General features: G+C 46.0%; 1 protein-coding gene across 13 annotated transcripts in view; it reads right to left on the bottom strand.

Annotated features, from left to right (window-relative positions):
- huwe1 (HECT, UBA and WWE domain containing E3 ubiquitin protein ligase 1) overlaps positions 1–597 on the bottom strand; it is a 218,386-nt gene extending 217,789 nt beyond the window's left edge. For 12 of the 13 annotated variants that reach the window (XM_043680060.1, XM_043680068.1, XM_043680065.1 and 9 more), the window contains exon 1: positions 508–597. The gene's annotated coding sequence lies outside the window, so the exon portion shown is untranslated. The remainder of the gene's footprint in view (positions 1–507) is intronic. The other variant, XM_043680062.1, reaches the window with a different exon arrangement.
- Between the last annotated feature and the right edge of the window lie 10,049 nt (positions 598–10,646).

Raw genomic sequence — 10,646 nt, 5'->3', positions numbered from 1 at the left:
TGAAGCCTTTCCCCCCCTCTCTCATCTCCCTCAAACTTGCCTCGAAATCGTCGCTGAGGGATGGATTCTTCCCCCCCCACCACCCACCTCCAAAATCTAATCTGTTTAATTTTTAATTTCACCGACCCCTCTCTTCAACCACACACACCAAAAAAAAGAAGCGACCCCCCCTCCCTCCCTTACCCACACACATTTCCAAAGCAAAGAAGGCATTAAATAAAATGGTGGTGGTGGCTGTGGGTGAAAGGGTGGTGGAAATAACCGGGGGAGGGGGGGGAATGGTTGGTCAAAAGGAGCTTTTTTCCCCAAAAAAAAAAGGGCGGATTTATTAAATTTTTTTTCTCCTCAAAAAAAATACCCCGGGGTGTTTTCGATGGGGGTTTTTTTTTCCCCCCTTCTCTCTCTTTTCACCTCGAGGTAGGTGTGGGGAGAAAATGTTTTAAAAAGAGACGTTTGTTTTCTGTCTGTCTGTGTGTGTGTGTCTCTGACTCTCTCTCTCTCTCTCACCTGAACAACATCGGCCATGTTGTCGCTCGCTCACTCGCTCGCCCTCCCGCCTGCCGCCGCGGCCGCGTTTCTCCCCATCCCCCTCCCCCCTCCTCTCTCTCTCTCTCTCGCCCGGAATCGGCGGCCCCCGCAACTGCGCACGCGTCCGGAGAAAGCCTGTTGAAAAGTAGTTGGCCGGGGGGGGGGGGGTGTTCGCTTCGCTCAGGTTGTGTGGTGGGCGGAGACACAACGAGAAGAGAGTGTGTGTGTTTTTTTTAAACGGGGTTTTTTTTTGTGTGTGAGTGAGAGAGAGAGTGAAAGGTGAGGAGGAGGAGGGGGGGGCGGCTACGAACCTCCCGCGATGTCGCCGCCCTGGAGGGGAGGGTTGGTTGCGTCCGTCTGCGAGGCGCGGCGCATGCCCACCATAGCTTCTGGGTCCTTTTTATTTCGGAGGAAGGTGGGGGGGGGTGGGGCGAATGGAGGACTAGGGCGCGTGCGCCGTCGGTGTTGTGAGCTATTCCCTCCCCTCCCCCCCAACTACACTACAACGACGAGAGCGCCGGCGTTTTGTGAAAGGGGCGGGAAAGCCGCGTGCTCGCGAGGTTCCTTTTCTTGAAAGGGGGGCGGGGAAGGTTGGCGCCGGCTATCGCGCGTGCGCAGTCCCTTCATTGCGTGAGGGGACGGGGGCGACGGCGTCTGCGCGGTGCCGGCAACCGCGCGTGCACGCTGCCTTTCCTGGTGGGGGGGCGCGCGCGCATGCAGGAAAGAGCGCACCTGCGCAGTTGGGGTAACGTCGTCTCGAGCTGCTGGCGGGGTGGGCGCAACAGGCGAATGATTGGCAAGGCGGGATCCCGCCCCAACCCTCGGGACTGCGCAAGCGTCGAAAGCGGCCCAGTGAGTTGTGTTTTTTTTAAAAAAACATTCGTTTATTTGTAATTATTGTTCGTTTTCTTTTCTTCGTTGTGTTTCGAGTGGGCTGGGGGCGTGAGGAGTCGTCGGTTTGTCTGCTCATATCCCTAAGCGGATATGGGGTTAGGCCTGGGCGGGGCCAATATGAGGGGAGGGGCGGGGCGGAGGGGGTTGCTGGTTGAGGGGCTGCAGAGCAGTCTTCCCGCGACACCGCCGCCCTGCAGGACAGGAGGCGACGGTGCTCCTGACATGTGCGGATTCAGGACACTTCATTTCCCTCTCCATTGGAAACACTGGGCTGTGTTTCAAAGCAGGGGAAAGGTGCTTTGTTTGTTTGAGAAGATCTTTTACTCTTTACGGATAGGAATGGATTTGAATCCCCCCCCCCCCCACCACGCTGGAGCAATAGGAAGAGGAATTGATTTGATTTATTATTATCCTGAGATACAGTGAAAAATAATGTTTTGCGTGCTGTCCAGACAAGTTATACCTTACATGAGTACATCAGGTTCAGACAGCTATAGAGATGTGAAGTAATGGACCCTTTGGTCCAACTCGTCCATGTCGACCAGATATCCTAAATTAATCTAGTCTCGTTTGGCCCAGATGCCTTTTAAATTTTGTAATTGTACCAGCCTCCACCATTTCCACTGGCAACTTATTGCATACACGCACCACACTATGCATGAAAAAGATCCTTTTTTTAATTATTTCCCCTCTCACTTTAAACCTATGCCTTTTAGATTAGATTACTTACACTGTGGAAACAGACCCTTCGGCCCAACAAGTTCCACACCGACCCACCGAGGAGCAACCCACACAGACCCATCCCCATACATTTACCCCTTGACCTAACACTATGGGCAATTTAGCATAGCCAATTCACCTAACCTGCACATTCTTGGACTGTGGGAGGAAACCAGAGCACCTGGAGGAAACCCACGCAGATGCTGGGAGAATGTGCAAACTCCACACAGACAGTTGCCAGATGCTGGGAGAATGTGCAAACTCCACACAGACAGTTGCCTGAGGCGGGAATTGAAGCCGGGTCACTGGCGCTGTGAGGCAACAGTGCTAACCACTGTGCCACCATGCCGCCACACTCCACCCCAGCTTTTAGTTTTGTACTCCCCTACTCTGGGGAAAAGACCTTATCTATTTTCCCTATCCATGCCCTTCATGACTTTGTAACTCTGTGGAGGCCTGTATTCTGACACCAATTACCCAGCTTCATCAGAACCAGCTGTCAGAGTGAATAGAAGCTCTGATGAAGAGTCATCTAGACTCAAAATGTTAGCTTGCTCCCTCTCCATAGATGCTGTCTGACCAAACACTATCTCCAGCGTTCGTTGTTTTCAGAACTCTGACACTCCTGTATGTATCTGTCAGCCAGGGCTCCCTGATTGAACCAGGTTAACAGCCCCAGTCTGGGAGCCCATTCTAAGATCCACCTAGCTGACCTTGTTACAACCACTACAGAATAGAATATAGTGTTACACAGCTGCAGAGAAAGATTAACTCTAATATACTGTGGAAACAGACCCTTCGGCCCAACAAGTTCCACACCGACCCACCGAGGAGCAACCCACACAGACCCATCCCCATACATTTACCCCTTGACCTAACACTATGGGCAATTTAGCATAGCCAATTCACCTAACCTGCACATTCTTGGACTGTGGGAGGAAACCAGAGCACCTGGAGGAAACCCACGCAGATGCTGGGAGAATGTGCAAACTCCACACAGACAGTTGCCTGAGGCGGGAATTGAAGCCGGGTCTCTGGCGCTGTGAGGCAACAGTGCTAACCACTGTGCCACCATGCCGCCCACACTCCACCCCAGCTTTTAGTTTTGTACTCCCCTACTCTGGGGAAAAGACCTTATCTATTTTCCCTATCCATGCCCTTCATGACTTTGTAACTCCGTGGAGGCCTGTATTCTGACACCAATTACCCAGCTTCATCAGAACCAGCTGTCAGAGTGAACAGAAGCTCTGATGAAGAGTCATCTAGACTCAAAATGTTAGCTTGCTCCATCTCCATAGATGCTGTCTGACCAAACACTATCTCCAGCGTTCGTTGTTTTCAGAACTCTGACACTCCTGTATGTATCTGTCAGCCAGGGCTCTCTGATTGAACCAGGTTAACAGCCCCAGTCTGGGAGCCCATTCTAAGATCCACCCAGCTGACCTTGTTACAACCACTACAGAACAGAATATAGTGTTACACAGCTGCAGAGAAAGATTAACTCTAATATACAAGAGGTTCGTTCATAGGTCACTTAGACCCGAAACATTAACCCTTCTCTCTCTCCACAGATGCTGCGAGGCCAGCTGAGTTTCTCCAACTCTTCCTGTTTATGAATTAGAGCCCCCTACCCTTTCACTGGAACCCCTGGAATGGTGCTGGGTTGGGATAAAGCGAAACAGGGGAACTCAATGGAAATACCGAATTGGATCCACACAGTGGATTTTAAAGGAATGGACTTGGAACTCATTTGGAAGCACTGGATCGGGTTTGACTGAGCAGGGGTTAGGGGGACCTATTAGAAATGTTGGTGTGGATTAGAGGCAATGGCTTTTTACAATAATTTTTACTGCAACAGAGCATCTGCAGAGACCCAACAGGAGCATAGATTGTGCAGAGGTGAAATTAGAATAAGGAAAGGCAAGAGAAAGATATTGGCAGATAAAATCAGGGAAACCTCAATAATATTTTCTGAATACATTGAAAACAACTAAGAAAAACCTGTACTTGCAAAACATTAACATATTTTAATAAAATCTGTGATGTCTTTTGCAACAATTGGGTGTCTCAAAAGTTGTCAGATGTATTATCCCTGTTGTAGGAAACGTATCTTACATTGTGGAAGCAGACTGTTCAGTCCATTGAGTCCGCACCAATCCTCCGAAGAGCATCCCACCACCCAGACCCTTTCCCTGTAACCATACATTCCTGGACACTGTGGACAGTCCACCTAACCTGCACATATTTGGACCGTGAGAGGAAACTGGAGCGCCCAGAGAGAATGTGTAAACTCCATGCAGACAGTCACCTGAGATTGGAATTGAACCTGGGTCCCTGGCACTGTGAGGTAGCAGTGCCAAACATTATGCCACCTGTTAAAATGTTAGCCTTGGATTGTAGATGACTAGCCTAGTGACTTTGCCTCTATACCATTGTAGCACCCAGTTTGAGCACAGTAAGCTCTCTCAGCTGGCAACAGCCAGATCCTGTTTTGTTGGCATTGGTTGAGGGATAAATGTTGGCCCATTGACAGGTGGCTTTGCTTTGGACTTTGTTTGGGGTACAGCATGCTGAGATAGAAGCTAAGCAGCTTATCATCTGCCCTTTACTGTTAAAGCCCATTCAGAGAGACCACTGTGAGAGCTGTTCTCCTGAAAAGCTTCTGAATTCTTGATGATTCCTGAATGATCTGTGTCTGCAAAGGTTCCAGGTGACAATCGTCCATGTTTAGTGCCATCTGGTTGCATAATGAACCTGAAGAGCATCTTGAACCTTCCATACAATATGCTATTTTCTTTTAAGAACTAACCATTATTGATCAAAGTGGTTATCTTGCCAAACTTAATCCGTACGGAGAAACTTCTTTTTGCTCTTTAATTGGTGTTAGTTTATTCAAAAGAATAAATATTTGTACTTTCATGTTCTAAACTGTTGATCAGTTTTACATAATGTCTGAATAATTCCTGTGGTTTTTTTTGCAATAAATCAATAACTGTTGTTTAGAAAGTAACCTGGCTGATGTTTATTTTTATTCTAAACCCAATATTGGTGGATGAAGTGGGTAACTGGCCATATTGGGTAACCGAGTAAAGCATTTTAAAAATTTATGTTGTGGTGATGAGCAAAATGTTGGGATTTACACTTGGAATATTGTGTACAGTTCTGGTCCCCATATTTTGGGAAGGATGTGGAAGCATTTGAAAAGGTGTAAAGGAGATTTACCAAGATGTTGCCTGGTCTGGAGGGAAGGTCTTATGAGGAAAGGCTGAGAGACTTGAACCTGTTCTCATTGGAAAGAAGAAGGCTAAGAGGGAATTTGATGGAGACATACAAGATGGTCAGAGGATTAGATAGGATAGACAGTGAGTCTTTTTCCTCATGATGATGTCAGTGTGTACGAGGGGGCATAACTACAAATTGAGGGGTGATTAAATTTAAGACAGATGTCAGAGGCAGGTTCTTTACGCAGAGAGTGGTAAGGGCGTGCAATACACTACCTGCTAATGTAGTCAACTCAGCCACATTAGGGAGATTTAAACAATCCTTAGATAAGCACATGGATGATGACGGGTTAGTGTAGGGGAACAAACTGAGAATAGTTCACAGGTCGGTGCAACACCGAGGGCCGAAGGGCCTGTTCTGCGCTGTATTGTTCTATGTTCTATAGGACGACAGTGCATTGTCCACTGTTGATTGTAACAGGAAGGGCTGAATAATCTGGGTGGGGATTGTTCTCTTTGGAATAAAAGGAGCTGAGGAAAGATTCAATTGAGATGCATAACATCGAGAGGCCTTTGATAGAGTGGATTGAAAGAGACTATTGGCAGAGCTGAATAACCAGTGAATATAGATTTAAAGTAATTTATAGCGAGTGGTGTTGTGATGGTAGTTGAAGCGTAAACCTTTTTCTCCCAGATAGTAAGATACCTTGAACGTACCACCTGGAAATAATTATGGCATCCATGACAGCCTTTTAATCAGAAACAGAATCAAAAGGTTACGGGGAAAAGTCCGGAAAGAGGAGTTAAGGATTATCAAGTCAGTAACAATCTCGTGAAATGCCAGAGCAGACTTGATGGGCTGAATGGCCTACTTCTGTTCTATGCCTTATAAAATACTTTAATCTGGGTCTAAGCACCAAGGATAGGAAGGTAGGTATGATTGAGGAGTTTTTTCTCATCCAGAGTGGACAGTAAGGACCAAGTGGTCTCTTTCTGAGTTATAAATTTTGAATGAGGCGGACGTTTCCCACACGAATTTGAAGTGCGTGGCCATGTGTTAGCTAGTGATTCATGGAGAGCTGACAGGCAGATGATGCAGGGGAACTCACCCTATCACAGCCCTCGACAAGAGCGAGCCAAGGCACCAACCAGAGGCCAGCAATTTCCTAAAATCAGCCAATCGAGGCTGACCTATCCCTTGGTGAGGAGGTAAGTTATTTTCTTCTTGCGGGGAAAGGGGAGTTCAGAGACAGAGGAGGTGGATTTGGCTTTCAGAGACCACCCCTTTGCTCAACATCCATATCTCCATTTGTTGCCAAACTTGCCCACTTTGGAGACCCCCATCTTTCCCCAGTAACCCTGCAGACAGATGTCACGGCTTCCCAGTCAAGTAACTAGCCACCTTCCCCACCCCCAGAGAAGGCACATGATTGGGGAGATGGCAAGATAATACCCTCAAGTGGCCATTAATTGACTACTTCAAGGGCCTTAGTCGATAGCAAGCTGAAAAAGTACCCCAAGGATTTTCTCACCCCAGACCTAATTCCAGTGATTGTAAGAGGGGCCCCTCTGTAATCAAGCACCAATTGGGCCAATCATTTGCCCTTCTTGCCACCCTCAGCAAGTGGATGTGGGGGGGTGGTGGGGGGGGGAATGTTACAGCCTGTGTTTTAGACAAAAATCAACTAATTCTTTTTACACAGGTCAGATTGTTATCACAATCTTTCAAACATTCAAAATGATCCTTTAGGAGCATGTACAAGACCATTAAGGAACTTGACTGAGTGGATGCTGATACGTTGTTTTACCTCCCGGGGAGGCACAGTTTCAGAATAAGGTAGCTTCTGTTTAAGACTGAGATGAGGAGGAATTTCTTCCCAGCGGATGGTGAGTCTGTGGAACCCTCTCTCCTCCCAAAAAGCAGCGGGGCCCGAGTCATTGAATGTAGTCGAAACTGTGTTAAACAGATTTTTGATTATCAAGAGGGTCAAAGGATATGAGGGTGAGATGGGAAATGTAGAAATCAGAAATAGAAGCAGGCCGTTTGACTTTGAGCTTGCTTCATTATTCAGTGTGATCATCGTTGATCTTCTATCTCAATGCCACATTCCCATGTTTTCCCCACATCCCTTGATGCCTTCAAAATTTTTTAAATGCATCTATCGCTTTCTTGAATACATTCAGTGACTTGCCCTCCACAGTGTTCAGTGGTAAAGAATTCCTCAGGTTTACTATCCCTTGAATGAAGAAATGTTTCCTCATCTTAGTCTTTAATGTTGTACCCTATTTCCATATACTGTGTCCCCTAGTTATAGACTCCCCAAGGTGGAAACATCCTCTTTGCATCTCGTTAAAAATCTCACAACACCAGGTTATAGTTGAGGCTCAGAGTTCTGAACTCTGAGCTCAAAAACTGCATGAATTTATGTAAAACTCTGTTATCTCACTTTTTAGATTAGAATCAATCTAAACATCAGGTCATAGACAGAGAACACAGGGGGCCAACACCTTCAACATATTGTCTCGCTATCACCATTGTTAACAGCTAACCTGAGAATGCAACTTTTTAAAAAAAAGGGTTTGTGATTTACACATGAAAGAAGTGAAACTATCACTGTATTCTAACAGCTGAAAGGCTTAACAGACAATCAATTTTTCAATTTATAATTTCAGTTACATCACACTGCAAATTTTTGCTATAAATTCTGTGTTACGATCGAGCCCTCCATAATCACCTGATGAAGGAGCGTCGCTCCGAAAGCTAGTGTGCTTCCAATTAAACCTGTTGGGCTATAACCTGGTGTTGTGTGATTTTTAACTTTGTACACCCAGTCCAACACCAGCATCTCCAGATCTTTGCATCTAGTGTGCCCAACCCTGTTAGCATTTTATACTTTCAGGCAGGTCCCATCTCATGCAGGCCCAATCAAACCAATGTCCCCGAATTGGACAGTCCTGCCATCCCCAATATCAGCCTAATGAACGTCCGTTGCACTCCCTGTATGAGGACCACATCTTTCTTATATAGGGAGACCAAAACTGCAAACAATATTCTAGGTGTGCTGTCACCAAGACCCTGTACAACTGCAGTAAGACATCCCTAGTCCTGTCCTCCAATCCTCTTGCAACTAAGTCCTTACCTTCTCAATTCATTGCTGCACCTGCCTGCCTGGGGTTGAGACCACTTTCAGAGCAATCATGATCCTACTGAGTGGCAGAGCAGACTGAAAGGTGTTTCTACAGCTCCTCTCTTAAATACTCAAATCTGACAGGGATAAAGCTCACAAGTCCGGGCACACTGTTTCCCTCCCCTGGAATTCAACTTCTATTAATTGTCCAGTGAGTCACTGAACATCAGGCATGCCATTCATCCCATCAAGCCTTTGCTAGATCTTTGTAGGAACTACTCTCCAACCCTGAAAGTCAGTTCTCTCCAAGGAGACACCTTTGCACACTTGAGCCTTTCCATTAACATCTGAGAATCCACTGGAGCCTGACACAAGAATAATCTTTCAACCCAATGAGAGAACTTCTGGAATGTAGGATTTGTGATAGCAATGTTGAGTATGAGAGCAAGGACATAATGTTAAATTTGTAGAACAAACACTAGTTCAGCCTGTGCAGAGGTATTGTGTCTTGTTCTGGGCACTGCTTTTCAAGAAAGATGTGAAGGCTTTGGGAAGTGTGTGGAATAGATTCATGGCATTGCTCTCAGCGATGAGAGGACTTCAGGTTCAAGGGTAGATTGGAGCAGTCAAACTATTTTTCCTGGAGAAGAGAAGGCTGAGAGGAAATCTGACAGTTGTTCAAATTCATGAGCGCACAGGACATAGATAAGTAGAAACTGTTCCAACTCCTATAAGGATCAAGAACAAGAGGGCACAGAATGAAACTAATTGGCAAGACAAGGCAAAGTGATACAGGGAAAACAAGTTAGGGTCTTGAATTCTCTACTTGAGTGTGTGGGGAGGCAGGTTCAATCGAGGCTTTCAAATGGGAATTGGACAATTATCTGCAAAGGATCAATAGGCAGGGTTAAGGGGAGAAGGCAGGAGCACAAAGTGAGATGCTCATTTGGAGAGCCAGTGCTGATATCATGGGCTGAATAGCCTTTTTCTGCCCTTTTGAGTTACTCTCCAACAACGCCGTCCACCAAACACAAGTCAGGCGATAGAAATATCCCCATTTGCACGGAAGAGTGCAGCTCCGATGACACTCAAGATGCTTGATTCCAATCCAACACAAAGCAGCCCACTTGATATCTACCACATTCACAAATATCCACTCACTCCACTCTGCCCTGTTCCTTGGATAGTACTTTCCAAAACCCTTAAACTCTACAATCTGGAAGGACATTGCTATCTGATATTTTCTCCAAAACTACTGTCCATCTTGACTGTTTCTTTAGTGTTATTGAGTCAAAATCCTGGATTCCCTCCCATTATGGATTATAGATCTACCTACTCCAAGTGGACTGCAATAGTTCATGGTGGCACTCACCACTACCCTGTCAAGGGCAACTACTGATGGGCAATGAGTGTTGGCCCAGCCAATGATATTCACAATTCATGAAGGTATATTACGGAAAAACGGTCTAGCCAGTGATCCCTGCATTCTGTATATGTAACAGATCAGTACTCTTGAACCAATAGAAAGCTTTCCATTCTAAACAAACCTATAAACAAACATCAAAGCATTAACTCTGTTTCTCTCTCCATTGATGCTGCCAGTCCTGCTGAGTTTCTCCAGCACTTTCTGTATCTCTTTTAATATTCACAATTCTCTGAGGTGGCACATGGGAAATGAACCTCCACTGTTCTCAGTCATCTCAAAAATTAAAGAGTTTAGAAAGAAAACAAGACTCCCCGATATACCTGTCTTCCAGACCCGGGTTGACGGGAAGTACAGACCACGATACTGAACTTAATAAAAAGCCATTAATTCCAAGTGAATATGCTGTAGCTACTGGTGAACAATCAGCATAATACTACAATTTAAACTCTAATATCTTTATAAACTCCACTTGTACACACATGCGCACACAGACAGGAAAACAAAATCACGGCTGCTATGGACCGGGAAAGCAATGTAATGGTCATTCTTCATCAGGTCTCCTGAAATGATTCTTGTGCTGATCAGGGCATTGCCTCTTGTTTGAAGTTCAAACTACATGCACTGTGGGGCAGAAGACCACACGTGACGCAACCATCAATCTGCAAGGATTGAAGTGAGATATGAGGGAGATATTAGGATGGCTACATCTGATATGTTGAGCGGATCACC

Source organism: Chiloscyllium plagiosum, chromosome 39 (assembly GCF_004010195.1).
Source record: "Chiloscyllium plagiosum isolate BGI_BamShark_2017 chromosome 39, ASM401019v2, whole genome shotgun sequence".
Lineage (NCBI taxonomy): Eukaryota > Metazoa > Chordata > Chondrichthyes > Orectolobiformes > Hemiscylliidae > Chiloscyllium > Chiloscyllium plagiosum.
This window is presented reverse-complemented; position numbering and strand designations above follow the sequence as displayed.